The sequence below is a fragment of the Rhyacophila brunnea genome, unplaced genomic scaffold, assembly GCF_057557595.1.
Source record: "Rhyacophila brunnea isolate RB1 unplaced genomic scaffold, BYU_Rbru_1.0 scaffold_5, whole genome shotgun sequence".
Classification (NCBI taxonomy): domain Eukaryota; kingdom Metazoa; phylum Arthropoda; class Insecta; order Trichoptera; family Rhyacophilidae; genus Rhyacophila; species Rhyacophila brunnea.
The window spans coordinates 7585639-7605632 of NW_028233170.1; the positions used below are offsets into that span (position 1 = coordinate 7585639).

Genomic DNA, 19994 nt, shown 5'->3' on the forward strand with positions numbered 1-19994 from the left:
ACTAACAAACTCCTCCCATTTAGTCGACGACAGCGCCTTCTGGCTTGTGCCTAAATTTTCTTGTTGAACAGTAGTTGTGTGTATTATTAAATTTATCTTCTTCTTTGCCCATATCCGCCCCTTAACTGGAGCATATGGACACCATGCGGCGCCTCCAAGAATCCCTGTCGCTCGCCAGTCTTCTTGCTTCGTTCCAGGTCAAACCAGCATCCCGTAGCTCCGCCGTATACACTCTGTAGGTTGTATTTAGCGGCCTTCCAGGACGCCGGAATCCGGTCGGCTTGAAGAACAGGCAAGCCAGGTTAAAGTTCTCTTCTGGCATCCGCAGCACATGGCCGAGCCAGGTCTAACGTCGCCTCTTCACTTTCAGCGTGATGAGAGGCTGCTTGGTACGTTCTCTTATCTCCTCGTTGCTCCTAAAGTCATACCACCGCACACCCAGTATTCGTTGCAAACATCGTGCTGCTTTACGGTAGCGAATCATGGCACCTTACGAAGGCTCAGAGCAACCGTATACTGAGCTTCGAAAACAGATTAAATTTATACCTGGTAGTAAAACTTCAACCCTCCACACCGCAACAAATATATACCTAGGAGTGAATCTATCTAAACCTAAATAGTAAAAACCGGACACAACAATATGCAAATTTCCGGGACTCACAGTCCACGATTTCAAAAGTGTGTATCAATAACTATTATTCTTCTTCATAGTCACTATTCTCACTGCTAATAATCACGATTTTCGCTAAGATGAATCACTTAGCTTTGAGATCTATTGGTAGATTAAAATCTCATGGCGTCATTCACCTGATCACTCCACCGTCTCATATTCGTCTTTCAATCTTTACAGGCATATCTAGATTGTCGGCGTTGTATTGGCAATATAACTAAAAAAACCGCGAACGTAACATACAATCAATTTTAACAGCGTGTACTGAATGAGCTGCTCATTCAAGATTATATATTGCAATACCGGTATTTCAAAACCGGTATACCAGTATTTTTCGATTCAGAAATACCGGTTTTAAGCATCTGATAATACCGATATATCCGGTATTGATAGAGAAAACAAAATATATTAATTGAAATAAAAGATTTAACAGTATATTTCGAAGTATCTGAAATCGCGGTTAAAAAAACTATTCGTTTGTATAATCAATAGTAACCTCAGTCTTAGTGGCGAATATTTCAAGATCAAATAATAATTAGGTACCTATACGCTATAATGGACTTGTTTATGCCTCAATTTTTTTATGTTTATCTACTATAGAGTAGCTTATTAGAATAATGGAGAAATTAAATTTTATTGAACAAAAAAGTGAGTAACATTGTGTTTAGTTTTACTTCCTATAGACATTGCTATGTATAAACAGTGCAATAAACTAATACAACATTCGGTGAAATTACTAATTAATTTTCAGGACATATACACATTAGAACACTTCATAATATATATTGATTGAAAGGAAGAAGAAAGTGCCAATAGTTCAACTACTATGTATTTTTAAACATTTTTTAATATAAATATTTATTGGTAGATACTCCATATATTTCACGAATACCGGTATTGATATTTTCGTTCGGTATTGAAATCCTTATTCAAGATGGAGTCGTTTGGGTGTTTGACCGTATAGTATTCAGAACATCTTCCTGCAATAATGCAAATCAAAAGCATACCAATGAATTATATGAATATAAAAACATTCAATAAAACTATCTTATTTAAAATAGAATATATACTATTATTAATTGTATATGCTTGGAAAATTTAAATTTGTTTTTCACTTACCCCTAGTCGATAGTATCATTAATTATTATCTAATAAGAACAGATTGTTTTTCTGACACATAAATTGGTCTTATCTTTCATGATATTCCCGTTTTCTCCCAGTTCAAAACAAATTTTCTTTTTTATGAAAATAGAAATTTTTTGACCCTTAAAATTCAATCATAACATGGTAAAATTAATTAATATTACGGTTGTTTTGACATTCTCAAGAGCCAGCTCACCTGTCACTTGAATTGTCAACCCCTGTAATGCAGCAATCATTAGTTATTTCGTTTTTGTTGTTGTTATTTTTATATATTTTTTTATCAATGCACTTGACATATATTTCATTTGTACACAGTACAGCAATACAGTAAAGGTCATATAAAGTGACATCCAATTATAGTTTGCAGGCAACAAAGTCACATATCATACATGTTATATTGTCTTAACTGCGTGCAGCAAATAATTTCATTAAGGTAGTTTACCACCGATAACATTGAGAATGTTCTTTTTTCAAAAATATACTTTCCTTTTTGACATACGCGATTTAGTATAACGTTATAAACAAAAAATATTTATGAAAAAAAAGTCAACAATTTTTTTTAGCCCAAATTAGTAAGTAATCGGTTAAAATTTTAGTTGTGCTAAAATTACTTAACAACTAGTCATCTGAGATGATTATTCAGAATCGTTCTATATTGGCAAACATCTTTTAATATTGAATATGTGGAATCTAATATTATACGGTTAAAAAGAATTTTATAAAATACGATTGTGTTAATTACTGTTAATTAATTTTTAATTATCACATTTAAATAACATGTTAATTATATCTAATGGTCAGGTAACGTAAACGCGCCAGTCGCGGTGTCAGCACTAAATGAGAATACTGTGCATACTCATAACTTTATTAGATCAATAATATTATTTTGATAATTCTGGTGGAAAGGACGAGCGAGATAAGCTGATATGACAGAAACTATTTGAGTACTATCAGAGATAGTGAGCATAGTAATTACAATAAATTAAACAAATAATTGTAATAATTTTCTAATTCAATAGATTTACTTCTTTTAGCAAAGTAAATGTAATAGTTTTATTGTGAATCAAATATTTTAAAAAGCAGTTCCAAAAGAGATTGAATTGACTAAAATACAAGAACTTTTACTTCTTCTTCTTCTTCTTTGATTTAAAAAACGGTGGCATGTTACCGTGTTTTTCTTTGTTACAAATTAGGTATTAGGTATTATCCCTAAAAATGACCATTTTATATTCGAAAAATATGTATTGTACGCTTCTTTAAAATGAAGTGGCTGGTAGGTTAGAGAAAATAAATATTTTCATAAACACAGCGAGAAAAACCTTAGTCATACTATTGTTATTTATTATTATATTATTCTGAGATGTAGTTATATATTTAATCATTTAAAAATGATACTAATTAACTAAGCAAGTAATATTTACTAAAGGTCGTCAGTGATTTTAAATTTCATCCGTGGATTGTAAAGTTTACCATACCAATATGTGAGTGATTTTTCACGTGTAAATTTACACTTCAAACTTTAAAATTTGCCTATAAATAATTGGTAGGTACTTATAACTTTTAAAGTACCTCCCCGACTGAAATTGAAGTAATCAAACACAAAAAACAGAATGTCTCATTTATTATTCAATGAAGGTCTACGCAAACCAAAGTTTGATAAAATCCTCTTTTAATAAGTTTTCTTTACCTATTTCATCAGTGCCGACTTAACATAATATTACAAGGTTCTGGATTTCCATTGAATTCTACATTAACCAAAAATTATACAACCTCTTCATATTATTATATATATGTAGATCACATCTATACAAAAAGTGAAGTTTGTATAAAATCTTCGTCTTTTTATAATGTTGCCATATGAATACTGGATTAACTAAAACATGTACACCTATACATAGCTTTCACAATGTTTAAAAGCAATTGATTGTTACTAATTTAATCATATTATTCGTCTTTATTAATATGAGTGGAATGTTACTTTAATGAAACTTTATGTTTTATGTGATAGAGCTTTAGACGTCATTATTAGATTCAGTGGGCATATTTTTCCTTGGCGCTTTAACCCAGGGTAGAATTTATCCTCTTCGACTAACACCCATCCTTCGCCAGTTCTCTGCAGTTTCTATGTCTTCCCATCCTGCTTCAGACCCCTTCAACACAGTCCTTCCACCTACTTCTTGGCTTTTCTATAAATCTCTTCCACTGTAGTAGTCAAATGGAATCTTTGAAGTCATATCATCGGGGATTCTCTAAATATGATCCGCCCATCGCAGGCGGTGTCTTATAAAATAAACTAATGTTTTGGTATCCAGTTATCTACTTCATGGTTCATATTTCTTCTGTATGCCTCATTTTTTAAAGCTATTCTAAAGATTATTCGCAATGTTTTCTTTCAAATACTGCTAACTTTACTTATACTCTACAGTCTATAAGCCAGCATTGGGCTTTTTATGATTTTACTGTATATTAATAGTCTCCATCTTCGTCCCAGTATTTTTATATGATATGATATTGTTTCTTCATGACAATGTTTCATAATAGTAATTTAGTTAAGTATATTAATAACTATCATCGCATTGTCCTAATACCCCGTTTACACGTGCATCAATGTACTGTGCACAGTAAGAAAATGTATGGAGAAATATGTATTATCCTGCAGTTGGCAAGATTGCGTCCATAAATCAAACAAGATTGGAAGATTCAAAATTGTGATGATTTATTGCGCGCATGTAAGATTATTTTCGATCTGCGCCTGCGCAGTAGAGCGATAGAGAGCGAGATAGCGATAGAGAACATGCCGATAAAAAAAGAAGTATTCATTTTGAGCTCCGATTTTCAATACGACCTGTCAGATAATAGTATAAAATGACAACCTCGCGTCTCGCTTACTCTTGAAGAATGAGATTGGAGAGACAGTCAGCACTTTTACGTGTAAACAGTTATTGTCATGACAGTTTAAAATAAGCACAATTGCTATCAGTAATTCCATGCATGTGTTAAAGGCGCTATAATGCTAAATTACTCATAACTTCCATTCAGAATCCGACCATATGGGGAAGTACAGTCCATAGATAACTGAACAGACTTTTAAAAATATTTGATTTAATTTTCTTCATGTATAGGTTCCATGGCATGGATATAAATAATACAATATAAACACGCGCATAAATATTCCTATTATAAAAAAATCTTGAAAATAGTATGGAGCGGGGTTTAGCTTGCATACATCGGACTTCAACCAATGAGCTTTACTAATTTCGCCACTTGCACCCTGTCTTATTACGGTGAAATTAACTAAAGCATACATACTTCTGAAAACAATGTAATGTACTGTAATGCACAGGGCGCGAAACCCAACAGACGCTGGTTCGATTCCAGCCGGGTGTCTTACTTTTTTAGAAAAAGATTTTTTCTATTGGGTATATTTTCTCATGAGTGTTTCAGAATTATGTATGTTCAATAATTAAAATATTACATTCTTAAATTTTGTAAATTATTCGTTGAGTAAAAAAAATGGTTAATTAAAAATTATTCAACTAAAGCACTTCTCAAATTTCAGTTATAGTCACTACCGAATTTTCAGGCTTACCTCACCTACTTACCTTGATTCCTATCCGGCGACTGGATCTTCCAAATTAGAATTTTAACGTACTTGTATCTTTTATTTAATAAACTATTTTTTTATTCAACTAATAGTAATTTCCAAAATTTGAGAATCTAACATTGGATACTGCAAACTACTGATAATAAAATGAACATGCCAGATTCTGCTCAGCAGTGACCACTCTACTGTATAACTTATCTTATAAATATTCGTAAATTCTTCATTTTTAGTCATACTTTTGGTAGGACCTATAGATATTACGTGGTGATTCCAGAAATCGCTTTTACCTACTAGTCTTTTTGTGTCAGATCTGGTTATTCTAGCATTATTTTACTCTAACATATATATATATGTCATGTATGGTCCCAATATTGAAGCTCGATTTAATACAATTATTGTCTACTGTTTATATTAATCTAACCAATTATACAAATATTTGCATAATTGCCAGTAAGAAAAATAGAAAAACATTCCGTCGCTTTTAACATAAAATAATGTGATATATATATCAGACGCCGAATCAAACTTTATAAAAACCTTTTTTAACAAGCATTTTAAATTATTATGCTGATTTAATAAAAAATGTCGTGACATAGGTACTTACCCGACTGTTAATTTCACTCAGTAACATTGCGTGACTTTTGAGATATCAAATTAAAAAGAACTTCGACTAATTGAAAAGATTATAGAAATGTCAACCAAAAAAATAATAATATAATGAAATGTCCATACCCGCCTTAGGGTTAAATGTTATTTTATCAATGAAACGAAGATTTAGTATGACAGATAGGTTGTCCGAAAGGTTATTTTTATTGAAAGAAAATAGATTTTCTTTATTCAGAATTTCAATTTAAATAGACTGGTATTTTTAATGCTCGGCAAATTTTAAAATGTAAAAGATTCTATTGAAAGGGTGGAAAAATAATGAGTACCTTCCCACGGAATACAGTTATATCCCTTTTTTCATTATATACTAGATATCAATAGATAGGTCGAGTAGATGCTAAACGATTATTAATGCTTTTTACTAGGGAATCCAATCCCGAGCCAAATTTTTGATCCCGGGATTTCGGGATTACAATTTTACGATCCCGGAATCCCGGTATCAGTCCCGGATTGGCATTTTTCGATAGTTAATATTAATTTTTTATATATACAAAAAACCTTGATAAAATCGGTCAAAAATAAATGTTGTATAATTAAATTTATACTATTTAAGACATTTTTATTGTTAATATTGTGTTTAGTGTTTACATATATTATATGAGATTGCTATTTCTGAATGTCTACGTTATGAATCGGTTAGCGAGATTTAAAATAAGTAAATCATGGTTTATGACCTTTCCGCTTCATAAATCAAATTAGTCAGCTAAATATGAAACTGTCGTAAAACGTCTGAGATCATGGTGGAATCACTTTGTTGAAAGTGCGAAGCATTGTTTTTTTTTCAATCTATCTCATTTTATTTAATTTATTTGAAAAAATAAAATGAATTGGCAACACACGGCTAATAAATCAAACTTCATTCAAACTCAGTTTATTTCTAATGTAGTTATATGTTATTAAAAGTATTTTTTCTGTTATGTTTTCGTTTTTATTTTATTTTCCATAAAAATTGATAAAAAAAATCAATCCAGAAAGTTTCCGGATTATGTTTACCAATCTCGGGATTTATAGGTATCGAAAATAGCTCGGGATCCCGGGATTGGAAACCCTACTTTCTACCTAACTCATAAAGAATTTATTTAATTTCTAGCATTTATTAAACACAGTAGGAATGCAATTACTTCCACAAATAATACAAAATATTTTATTAATTAAAATAAAACAGAATATTACGTAGTAAATACTTACTCACTCTACTTTGTTTAATATTAATTAGAATTGGCTTCATTTGTTTCATATGCAACATATTACATTTTGTTTATACTAAAAATTTGCCTTTAAAATTTGTAAATATACATATTATTTACAATCGACGATGTCTCATTTAAGCAGGCAAAACAGGTCCTGATTATTAGTAAATTTAATGAAATAAGTAGCATAATATATTGTGTTTTTATTAAATGTTTATACAATGTTTTTTCACTAAGAATTAATTGACAGATAATACCATAAACGAAAAATAGCAAAATAATTATTTGTCTACTTTAATCCTGAAATCTGAAAAAATATGTAAGTTCTTAGTATTTGTTTTTCAAAGATTGTTTTCTAGAAGGTATATTCAGGTGTTTTAAAAATTGATATGTTCAGTCAAATTAATGTAACATTTTCAAATCTTGTAAATTATTCGTAGAATACAATTAGGTTTATTTCATTATTAGGAAATGCAAGTAAGTACATTATAACTAAAACTTGGAAAGATCCCGAAGCCGGTTACTAATTATTAAGACAATTGATAACTTAATTTAAAACACAAAAGCAGATTGCCAAAAATTAACGTAATTTGCTAATTGCTTCAATTATTGGTAAAGTACATTGGCGCGAATCCAGTGGACACGAGCTCGAGTCCCGTTGGGCGTCATATTTTTTCTAGTAGATATATGTAAGGTATTTTCTAATTAACTTGTTCCAACCAGCTGTTGGGCCCATCGGGCCGTCCGACTTGGTTTCTACTAAGGCCAAGTATTATAGAATTACGGCGCCTTACTGCAGGCGTGAAGATCGCTTCACATAATTTTTGCTGTCCGTATGATTAGCTTCATTATATCATTTTTATTTTTATAATTTCCTTGTGCTCTTCTCTCCCCGGCACTTTGCATTAGAAAGTTACTTCTTTCACATTGACTGCTGACTAAATTACTTTTTAATTACAACATTTAAATAGCATGCTAATGATATCAAATGTCCACCTTAATCTTTACGGGTTGGGCGCGTCTTTAGCGTCCAATCTATTAAACTCAATCAGAGCTCACTTTGAGCGTAGAAACCTTAGTCCTGGCATTCCCGACCTTAAACTTAACTAGATGCTTCACATCGCCAATGTAGAGCCACGTGATACACTCTATTAAGATTGAGTGTGGTGTCTGGCGGATTTTGGTTTGGAGGGACTATATTTTTATTGTGTTGTTATTGAATCATGAGCAACATAATAAATAGTAAAACTTAAAAAAAATCCAATTATTAAGAAGTGCAATATACTGTGTGGGTGTTGCCTATGAATAAAATATGCTATAAATGCCGTGCCGCGAAAACCCTTGATTAGGCCAAGTGCAGGGAGAGCCGACCATGACATTACATAGTTACCATACTCAATCGCAACATGTATCGATTAGAGTCCATTGTTACACTTTTTAAGGCTCAACATAACAACAAAACAACACACAAGGCCTGCCTGGCATGTTCAGGGACTTTATGTCATTTATTTCACATTAGCGTTTATTATTAGCCTCAGTTTATTATGCCACGTATTGTAAGGACAGGGCTTAAGTACTCTAGTTAAATCCATAAACGTGGTTATACTAGTATATGATGCAAACATAATGACCAAGTAAGTGAATCGTGGGAAGGTACACTAGAGAAAATTAAAACAGCTTCGAATGATTGGGGCAAACCTCTAAACCAAGATTATTCTACATTTAAAATCTTACAGGGATTACCGGTAATAAAGAAATTGAATAGACAAAATACCTTTAACTTATACAAAACTTTCCCTAAGTAACGCAAAAAAAAAAACCTAAAGGACAGAGTTATAGCAGATACACAACGTCTACCACAGGATCAATAATAAAATTTATTGAAAACATAATCACCGCACCGATTTTTGCCAGGAACATAAGGAAATGGGACAACTGGATGCCAGGATAATTGGACGCCTTACTGTCGTAAACACGTAAACAGAACGTAGACGATGAATTTTAATAAGTTTCTATCTACTACTTAGTAGTTTTAATTCATTTTACTCTTAACATAATGTTTTTTTTATTGCTGATTGAGAATTACCATGCCTAAGGCTTTATATAAAAATAAAAAAAACTCTTTTTTCGTTGGAACTTAAGTAAATGCACGATTAAATCATCAATTACGTGTACATTTTTAAATTCTCACCAACTAATCATAATATAATAATTTAAATATAAATAATAATATTAAACATATTTTTTAACGTTTTTAACTAACGTCTATTTATTTTAGAATTGCGTGGCGTCCAGTTGTCCCGGCGCCAAATCGTCCTAGACCCGAACATACATAGGTTCAAAGTAAGGGACGATAACTATTGTCGATGTGATGGCAACACTTCTTCAACAGTGTGGCATGTCATTAACGACTACCCAATACTATAAATGGAAAGATAAACTCTCTGAGCTTTGTGCAAATAATATAATTACGATATTAACTTCAAAAAATCTAACGAAATACTAAATAACAAGATAAAATGGAAAATTATACAAATATGTCATTTTGCCCATTGACCAAAATTAAGAAAAAAAATGGAAGAATATAACAATGACAAAGTACTTACTTAAGCTTTGACTAAATATACTTACAACTTTAACAATTTTTAATATATTCTACTTAACCAAATAGTATAAACTATCTTTCATCCTCTCAAAAATATAAATATGACAGTAATTAACTCATCTCTATGTAATAACAAACGTACCTTTCACAAAAAATAAGAATTGCTTGGATTCGTGAATGGAAACTTGTACGTATGCAGTTCGCCGTATCATACTTCACCGTGAAATGTTGTATCAGAAATATATGGCCGTATACTAAAGACCGTCCAACCTCTTTGAAAATTCATGTCTAAATAAAACTCGGTTCTTATCGGTTTACACTTTACAGGAAGCCAGCAGCAAATAAATTTAAAAAAAAATAGCAGATACACTGGATTTTGTAAGGTTAGGTTTTCATTCTTGAATTATTCATCAATTTTGCCAAAATCAGCTATGAAAATTGAATTAATTTTCATATTGAATCTAATGAAATTGGAGACCTATAGTATACGGTCGTCTTTTTCCGACAAAAAAGCTCACGGCGATCTGTACCATGGTGAAATGTTTTAAGTACAATTTACATGTAACCAAAGAAGAATGAGAATCTATTAAGTATACAGAAAACATGATTATACGTCGTGTGAAAATATTATTTATTACAACGTTTTTTCTTAGCTCGTATTGTTATTTGTCTGGTGGTTCTTTTTCCGGTACAAATCTTACAATCGATTTTTAACTAACTTCCCGACTAGCTTGACATTTGAAACTTTTAAAATATATCAGAATACGATGCCAATGCATTTTTTAATACTTTTAGCCATCTTTAAGTAGAATTGAAATCATTTTCAGTTAATTCTGTTTTGTATGAAAAGTTATTTCGACACCATAATTGGTTGCTAGGGGTCTGGGATCCTAGCAATTAAATTATTAATATATACGTGCGTTACTATGGAAATCAATATGACATTTCAGTATTATTTCTATCAAGTACAAATTTTTTTGATCGTTTAAGCTAATCAAGTCAAGTTTATATGATTCAACAAAAAATTTAAAAACGTTGTAGGTATATAAAAAGTTCTTTTTATCTTGTAATTATTGTTATTACATTTGCGTACTAATATGTTCACTTGTTTCAAAGTTATTCAAAAGTAGTAATAAACTACGTAATATTTGTTTAAAATATTATACAATACTAAAAAGTATGTTTTTCAATTCACGGAATCAATTAGTTTTAAAAGGGGGATTATACATAATTACTTTATACTTTCGCCCCATTTGCATAGTATTCATGAGTAGTTAATGATTTACCTTTTTGATTTGAAAAACACACAGGTTATTTTTTATTTATTTATTTTATTTATTTATTTATAAAAAAGAGTATTACGGCATTACAGCTTTTGGCCAATGCGCCATAATACATAATACATACAAATATATAAAAATATCTTAATTACAAATAACAACTAATATGACAAGAAAGTGGAAAAGACAGCATGTGTAAATATTAAAGAAATATGATAATATATACAATTATAAATTTATCCTATTTAAAACGTCTACAAACATTATATAATTAATAAAAAACAAATCAACCTTTATGGTGCCATCAAATAAGCTAATTGCACGATACACAGCATCATGAAACATAATATCTGTCCTGCGACGAGGTATCTTGAAGACCGTGGAGCTGCGAGTGATATTGGTGGGAACATGAAAATTAATATTTGCCAGTATATGCGGATTGTAAATGAACCCACGAAGAAGTAAAAAGAAATGCTTTAAAAGAACAATCACTCTTCGAGTAGACAGGGATTGCATTGCTAGCATACCCAGAAGAAAACGAGTCGGGAAATTCATTTTATTGTCATTATCATAAGGAAAGAACCCGTATGTTCTTAAGTAGAGAAATCTAAGAAATCTATTGTGGACTCGATCCAGCTTAATTGTGTGCATGAACCTATTAGGACTCCAAATAATGCTGGCATATTCAAGAATACTCAACAAAAATGATACGTATAATGTACGTAGCACTCGGACGTTTTCGAAAAACAATAACCTTATTTTTTTAACAAGGTTCTGTTATCCTGTATTAAATTATATTTATAAGCTCAATTACAGAATTTGCATTTTTGAGAGGATATTTATCAATTAAGAAAGATGGTTACAATGTTTGGTTAGGTAGAAAATAATTGCGAGAAAAAGAGTTCCTAGTATATTTACATTACTAGTTCTGGTCTCTCCCCTCCTGGTTACATAATGAGGATAGTTGGTCAATTCATATTACTTTGCTTCTTCTATTTTATTTATGGATTGCAGATGCCATTGTCAAGAGAAAATGCGGTACAGTATGTTGTTATGTTACGAGTATGAAATTGAACGCGGTTCTAAGAAACGTGTGTGTAGAAAAATATTGGATTGAACTGACAGCAAATGTTGCTTGTTGTAAAAAAAGTAATTACCAAATTAATTAGGACCAGAGACGCCAGATCAGATGTCAGATGTTGCTGAAAAAATAGTCAAAAACCACGACAAAATTATTAATATAACCACCTCACAATGTTAATTATCAAAAAAAAAAAATGTCTCAAATTGCATGCCTTTTCTATGTGGTGCACTTTTAATAAAAGTCATTTAGAGTATGCGGATATAATATTTCAATTCGTGTGCGATCTAAGTTAGATCAGTGTCGCCAATCATTATGTTCCTGTAATATAGTTTTTTTTATTAATACTATAATTAGTAGATCTTTTGTTATGTTCAAAATGACCATAACCAACATTCATACTCTGGCAACCCCGTCGAATATTTATGGTCAAGTCATGGAGCGTTCGCGATTCCACAGATGTCGCCGATAGAATTTCCGGCCGCAGCGGACGTCGCGAGGTGTGAAAGTAGCAACAGGGCTTTTTGATTCGGTCTGTCATACAGGATAGTCGTGCACTGCTTTGGTTTTACCAACATTTATAATGGGCGTCACTTAAAGCAGCACGATTGCAGCCGCAGTGCTTGAGGCCTCTGTGTTCGTTCCAAGTTTGGTATTGTAAAACTATTATTATTTGATTCACTTATCTTCCAATGTTTCTTTTAAAACTTAGCTGCTTGCCGTTATTATAGTATTTCCTTAATAACCTTTTAATGTAATATTCTTGTTTTCGCTATAATATAGTTTGGTCAAGTACATAATTTGCTCTTTCATTTATTATTTCCCCTTTATTCCACTCTGCTATATAATTATAATCTTTCACGGTATCAAGACCGTGTGGCGCCCAGGACTTTAGTAAGTACATCTTTAATCATAGATTGCACGTGCCTTCAGCCGTGCAATTCCTTTTTTGTATTTCTAATTTAATTTTTTTACAGTTGTCAGTTGCGAGGTTACGGAAGTAATTATTGTTCAGCTTGAAAAGGATGCACGCAACCCATGCCTTTGTCTCATGCTCAGCTCTTTAACTTTATACTTTATTCCATCCAATCTAGAGAGGCTTCTTCTTTCTCTTTTCTTTTTCTCTTTTATTTTGTAGTTGTGACGATAAGGATCACAACTACAAAATATTAATATATCATTGGCGCGCTTCTGAATTGTTTTTTTTCTCACCTTCGTTTTGTTACAATGTTTCATACTTCGGTTGTAGAGAAAAAACAATTATCATTTTCAAGCTATTTGTTCCGTGATTTCGTTGACTGGCAACATTTTTATTCGTCTGATTCATTTCGTAAATCGAAACGTCAGATTGGTGTCGGTCGATATTTAATTTATATTTTTGCTGTCAGATTAACATTGTAGGTTTGGTGAATCATTTAATATAGTTCGTTTATTTAATGTGTTTTGTTTTATTTAAATTCAAAGTTTGGTTCAGTTTCATTTGTTTCTTATAGTCTTTTTCTGGCTGATCATTGCATTGTGACATTTTGTGGATTCCTACCCACACTAAATTTAATATTATATTTCATGTTTCAACATATGTGGTGACATATCTTTAGTGCTACCATTTTCAGTTTGCCCCAAATTCTTTATAATTTGTTTGCACATATCATAATTTTGTTTTTTTGAGATTTCAGAAATTTTTGGTTACCTATTATCGATGACGGAAATTGGTATATCATCGATCAATAATGATGATGGACGGAAACAAATTAATACCAATGGAATTAAAACATTTCCTAGTTATTACATACTTGGAATTCCTAAAACAGGTCAATGTTTCTTTATCAATATCTTAACCTAATCAATTCATTTGCATCAAAATTAGTTTTTTTCATCTTGTCAAATCTGTTTCTTGCGGAATCATCATGGTTTCAAACCGTCCTTTGCTTCTGGCTTCGTATTATCGCCGCTAGAGTTGATATTTCTAAACTAAATCTAAATCGTTTTTTCAATAACAAAATTTATAATTTGGTTTAAATCAACTTCCGCAGATTTTTGTTTATTAGAAAAGTAAAATTATTTAATTTAAAGGACTCGTCGCATATAGTAAATTATTATTAATGAAATAGATTTACTTAATTAAATCAATATTTTCCTGATTCATTTTTTTCAAATGTCAACGTTAAAATTTATTTAACTTTCTGATCTCTCGATCCCTCAGTTATAAACTGATATTAAATTTTCCTTTTAATTTATGCCAGTTTTCACTAACTTTAATTCTGTTCAATTTAACTTTTTTGAATTTTTCTTGTTACTGAACCATTCTAAAATTTTGTCTTTTGATTTTTCTTTAAAACATTAGTTTTGCAAATATCCGCATTTATACAAATAAATAGCGTGTCTCTTGTTGATTATTAAATAATTCAAATTTAATAATATGTTCCGCTAAATACTTTTTTCATTTAACCTTTTTACACTAAATTTTTGTTCGGAACTTTAAATGTCATTTTCTCCAACATATTTTGGTTTGAACAATCATTATGATTTGTTTTGCTTTTGAAATTTATTAAACCATTAATTTTGCAATCTCAATTATAAATATAGTTTTGCTTGCATACTATCTCATATTCAACTTTATCGCTGAATTCTTTTATTATATTTGTCTAAATTTATATAAATAATATCCTATAGATTGCTTTGCTTGATCCTAACGTAGTATATTGGTTTTTCTTTTTCTTTTTTATTGTGTTTTGGTAATACTTCTTGCGTCGCAATTCAACTATATCTATATCTCAACGATATTTACTCTCATCTAACTGTGATTAATTATCAAGTCGACTTCATTAAAATTTTTTGATTATAATATTTACAAATATGACTTTAATTATAATATTTACAAATTGACTATGAATATCATTATAAAAGAATTATTATAAAGGTAATTTTTCATTTTTTTTGAAGTTACCATGCTAGCATTACAAATTGCATTTGATATTCTCTAGTCCTCTTTGTTTTATGTCATATATATTATTTGTTAACGTTGATAAACACCCCAGATTTTAATTAGTTTTTTTGCCTCTATACAGCTTAATTTATCTCATAATAAACCGCTTGTGTTTATTTCTTGAATCTGAATAATTTTTGCATTTTTTTTCCTTTCTTATTTTTTGGCATTTTACACCTTTCTACATTGTACTTTAATCTCATATCGTGGTTTCAGATGACTGTGCGCTGACCGTATTTTGATCGTGGCTTTTCAACTGCCATAACCAGCCAAGTGAATACCGTGTTTTGCAGTCTCTCGGAGCAGAGGTATACCCTATCCGCTATAGCAGATATTGGCCCTAGTGCGGCATTTAATTTTAATCAATCGGTGCTACGGGTTCCCGCTTCGAGAGGCGGGTTTCACTATTGGGCGGAGCAGTTGGATACGCTTCGAGGAGTCATTTTTGCTTTCATATTTCTATAGTACAATTTTACAAATTTATATCGTCTTGCCAATTTTGCATCAAATTCTAATAAGGTTTGCTATTATATTTGTCTTCGCGTGTGGTTTTCTTTCGTTTTATTTTTATAACTTATTTTCTTTACACTGTCTAAGATGGTATATTTAGCTCACGCAGTTCAATTCAGGAGGAGTTTTTTTTTATTGATGGAAGATTTTGGAGATTTTAATATTTTTTTTTGACTGCTAGCCTTTTTCTCTGCGCGTTCACGGGAACTGAAGGTGGACCCGTGACGTCTCTCTCTAAAGACCTTGGGTGCGGAAGATGGTTCTCAAGGCAGGTGTCTTTTTTCTAGCAGTCAAACTCTGTACGGAAAGGAGGGCTGTTCGCTTGCCTTTTCGTCACATCTGCAGCCATGGAATTCGCCTTGAATGTGGGGATTCTATTGGACTCTACTGACTTTGGGTCAATTTTAATAAGTGTTGCCTGAATTGGATTGTGAGGAACCATTCTTTTGCTTAAATTCTTCTTGGCCGTTATTCATACGGAACCTGTTGCATGTTAGTATATTTGTTTTTTTTTATAGCCCTCACTTGAATGTGAGACGCGCTATAACCTATATTGGTTTATTAATTACATTTAACTTCCGACGTGTTGCTGATGCCTTTGCAGTTGTCTGTTTTCCGCGTGGCTTTTCCGTTTGCTTTATTTCTTTATTCACTTTCACGTCCGCGCCTTTTGACGGATCCCAACCTGGAGTTTTAGGAAGCTTTGTGGGGGGATTTTCCTTCCGGATGGAGACGCCGGTCGTGGTTGAGAATAGTCTCTTGTGTTGCGAGATCAAGTTAATTTTAACGTTCACGGTGTGGTAATCATATTGTAGGTTAAGTTAGTTTAGGCTTCATCCCTAGAGTAGTCCTGAAGAATGAACCGTGTTTGTTGAAGTCTACGACAGTCTCGTACCGCAATCGTAGACCTTTAACGTAGTTATTTAAATTTAGTTATCGCGGAGCTTCTCTCGTTTTTTTTCGTTCCCTTGTTTTTGTATTTAATAGGAAATCTACGCGTAATTCAGTACACAGCTTAGATTATCAGCTCACGTTACTTTTATATTTATGCATTCAGGGAATCCAAGGTACTGCGATTGGTTGTTAACCCGCTGTTGAATTAGTCAGATTTGGTAGTCTGTACTATTTTGTTGTAGTTTAATTTTGCTAAATTTATTAAATATACGGATTGACGTTTGTCGTTAATACATTATACCCTTAGCCTCATACGCACGCCAATTCAAAAGTAGCTATTTACCATATTTTCTGTACTCATTACATTTCTTTTAATTCAGTAATTGATCAAGTTGTGGAATGACTTTTTTCTTTTTTTTTTTGCAATACTGTATTTAATACTGTACGATGATCAGTCGACAGTTCATTTATTATTTCCATACTGGTTTTTTTTTCTTGACGTATTGCATTGCTTCCATCAACTATCAGCATCATTACACTTGCGCTGATTTCTTAAAGTACCTTCTGTGAAAATCAGTAATTTAAAATCTGTATTATAAATAATCATTTTTATATATACAATTTATTTTACGCTTAGCGTCTTATTACTATTGCTTACTTACTAAAACTTATTGACTTAATTTCACAATTTATCTGGGTTGTTTATGAATGTATTTTGTTTTGTTTTGTAGATGCTTCTGTTTCATATTTTTTTTCATAAAAAACAATTAGTTACTTCAAATCATTCTTCGTGGTGGAACTTCGTTAGGTAGGGAAAACTTCTACGATGGCTCCTAGACCTTCACTACCCCGTGGAACACCCTCCTGTTGGACCACCACACACAATTTCATGATTACTTCCCTCCGACGTCAACCATCGGAGGCGAGCTTTACACCCATTTCTCGTCGTTTTTTTTACATAACATCTATCGAAGCATTATTATTGAAACGTACCAGCCCACGTCGTATGCCTCCTGGAAGGGTCACCCAAAACCGGAAAGCTACCACCAGGATACCGTCCGATGAAGCTGATGATTGAAAATTATGTTGCTTTCACATCTCCTCCCGTTTGCTGCCCTTTGTGCACGAGCCCCGGGAAGTTCACTCCTACTTTGAAGACATCCGGGACGCCTCAAGACGAAGCTCGCATCATGGCTGGACCTTCTCTTTTCCAAGGACGGGGATATTGTTATGTTCAAAATGACCATAACCAACATTCATACTCTGGCAACCCCGTCGAATATTTATGGTCAAGTCATGGAGCGTTCGCGATTCCACAGATGTCGCCGATAGAATTTCCGGCCGCAGCGGACGTCGCGAGGTGTGAAAGTAGCAACAGGGCTTTTTGATTCGGTCTGTCATACAGGATAGTCGTGCACTGCTTTGGTTTTACCAACATTTATAATGGGCGTCACTTAAAGCAGCACGATTGCAGCCGCAGTGCTTGAGGCCTCTGTGTTCGTTCCAAGTTTGGTATTGTAAAACTATTATTATTTGATTCACTTATCTTCCAATGTTTCTTTTAAAACTTAGCTGCTTGCCGTTATTATAGTATTTCCTTAATAACCTTTTAATGTAATATTCTTGTTTTCGCTATAATATAGTTTGGTCAAGTACATAATTTGCTCTTTCATTTATTATTTCCCCTTTATTCCACTCTGCTATATAATTATAATCTTTCACGGTATCAAGACCGTGTGGCGCCCAGGACTTTAGTAAGTACATCTTTAATCATAGATTGCACGTGCCTTCAGCCGTGCAATTCCTTTTTGTATTCAAATTTAATTTTTACAGTTGTCAGTTGCGAGGTTACGGAAGTAATTTTGTTCAGCTTGAAAAGGATGCACGCAACCCATGCCTTTGTCTCATGCTCTGTTCTTTTATACTCTACTCCAGCTATCTAGCTAGAGAGACACTTTCTTTTTCTCTTTTATTTTGTAGTTGTGACGATAAGGATCACAACTACAAAATATTAATATATCACTTTGTACCACAGTCAACAAAAATGGCAAGACTGAATTTAACACACCACGTAGCTAATCAGTTGATGCTAAGCTTCGTTTTCATTGCGATACTTCACACTTATTTTTAATGACAATTAAATAATATTGTAAAAAATGTTTAAATAATATCTATTTTCATTTTTTAATAAAGCTTTAATATGTCTACGAATAAAACTTAGTGTATATTTTCGTTATGATTCATCAATATAGAATAAAAATGCTTAAATCTTGTGAGGTGTCTCAAAGTATTATCTAAATGAGAGTTTTATAACTCATGGTTTAGGTATGTCTAACAAACAAAGTTTCAAATCACTCAAAAAATTCTACGAAATTTCTAAAACTTTTAAACTCTAATATGTAGGTATATTTAAAAGTCAAATTACATAATCTTGAGTTAAATTAACGATGTTTTCCCGAAAAGTTTGATTAAAGTAAAAACAAACTTTCTCAATAAATAATATATAAACATCCTGCTTATAAACTACATACATCTACAAGTCATAATATTTGTAACATGTCTGTATAATTTTATTAAAAATACAATACAAAAAAAACACACGTACAACTCGTTTTCAAAGAATATAATATGTAAGACCTATAAATACAAACTTTTCTTTACAGACTTTATTACATGATAAGTATAAATCAGTTAGAAATTACGAACCACTTACCCTATTTTTATCTAAGCCCAGTCACACATTTAAAATCGTCTCGACTGTGATAATAGTTATAAATCAAAACTGAGCGCAACATGCAACCTTCTTATGTGCGTATAAACAAGGCCGTGCGAGGACAGTGACGTCACATGGTAAGCCAAAATGAATGACGAAGTGTGACATTTCGGGATTATATTTGCTCTGCATATCGGGTTAAAATAGTTGAAAGTGACTCCAGCTGTTTTTTTTTTAAACTAAAATGACGCATTCCACCAATGCGCGGAGCTCCATTTGGCAACGTTTGTTTTGTGAATAACGATAACGTCACATCAACGTATTTGATACGTTGCAAACGATACGAGTTTAGATGTGCGAGTCGGCTTAGGATGCAGACCGTGGGGGACCTTGATCACCTCTAGCAGGTCTGCTTCTCCAATTTCTTTCTCGAGTAGATCGTACATGCCGCTGAAAGTCTCTTTACAGAATATCAAGCCACCAACGTCATTGGTTAAGGCTACACTTCAGCTGGGGAACGGTCTAAAACAATCGTGACTGCGCGACGCGAAGATTGTGCAAACGACGCGTGCAGAACAAAACATAATTTGTCATAAAAAATCAACATGCGTCCATTTTATGTTGAGTTTATTGTTCTATTAGTAATAATAAT

At 32.2% G+C, this 19994-nt stretch overlaps 1 long non-coding RNA gene across 1 annotated transcript; it reads left to right on the forward strand.

Moving 5' to 3' along the window:
- The first annotated feature begins 13532 nt into the window (after nucleotides 1-13532).
- LOC147065970 (uncharacterized) lies at nucleotides 13533-18288 on the forward strand. Its single transcript, XR_015071596.1, has 3 exons — nucleotides 13533-13636; nucleotides 13916-14050; nucleotides 17361-18288. It is a non-coding gene; the product is annotated as an uncharacterized LOC147065970 (long non-coding RNA).
- Nucleotides 18289-19994: the final 1706 nt, after the last annotated feature.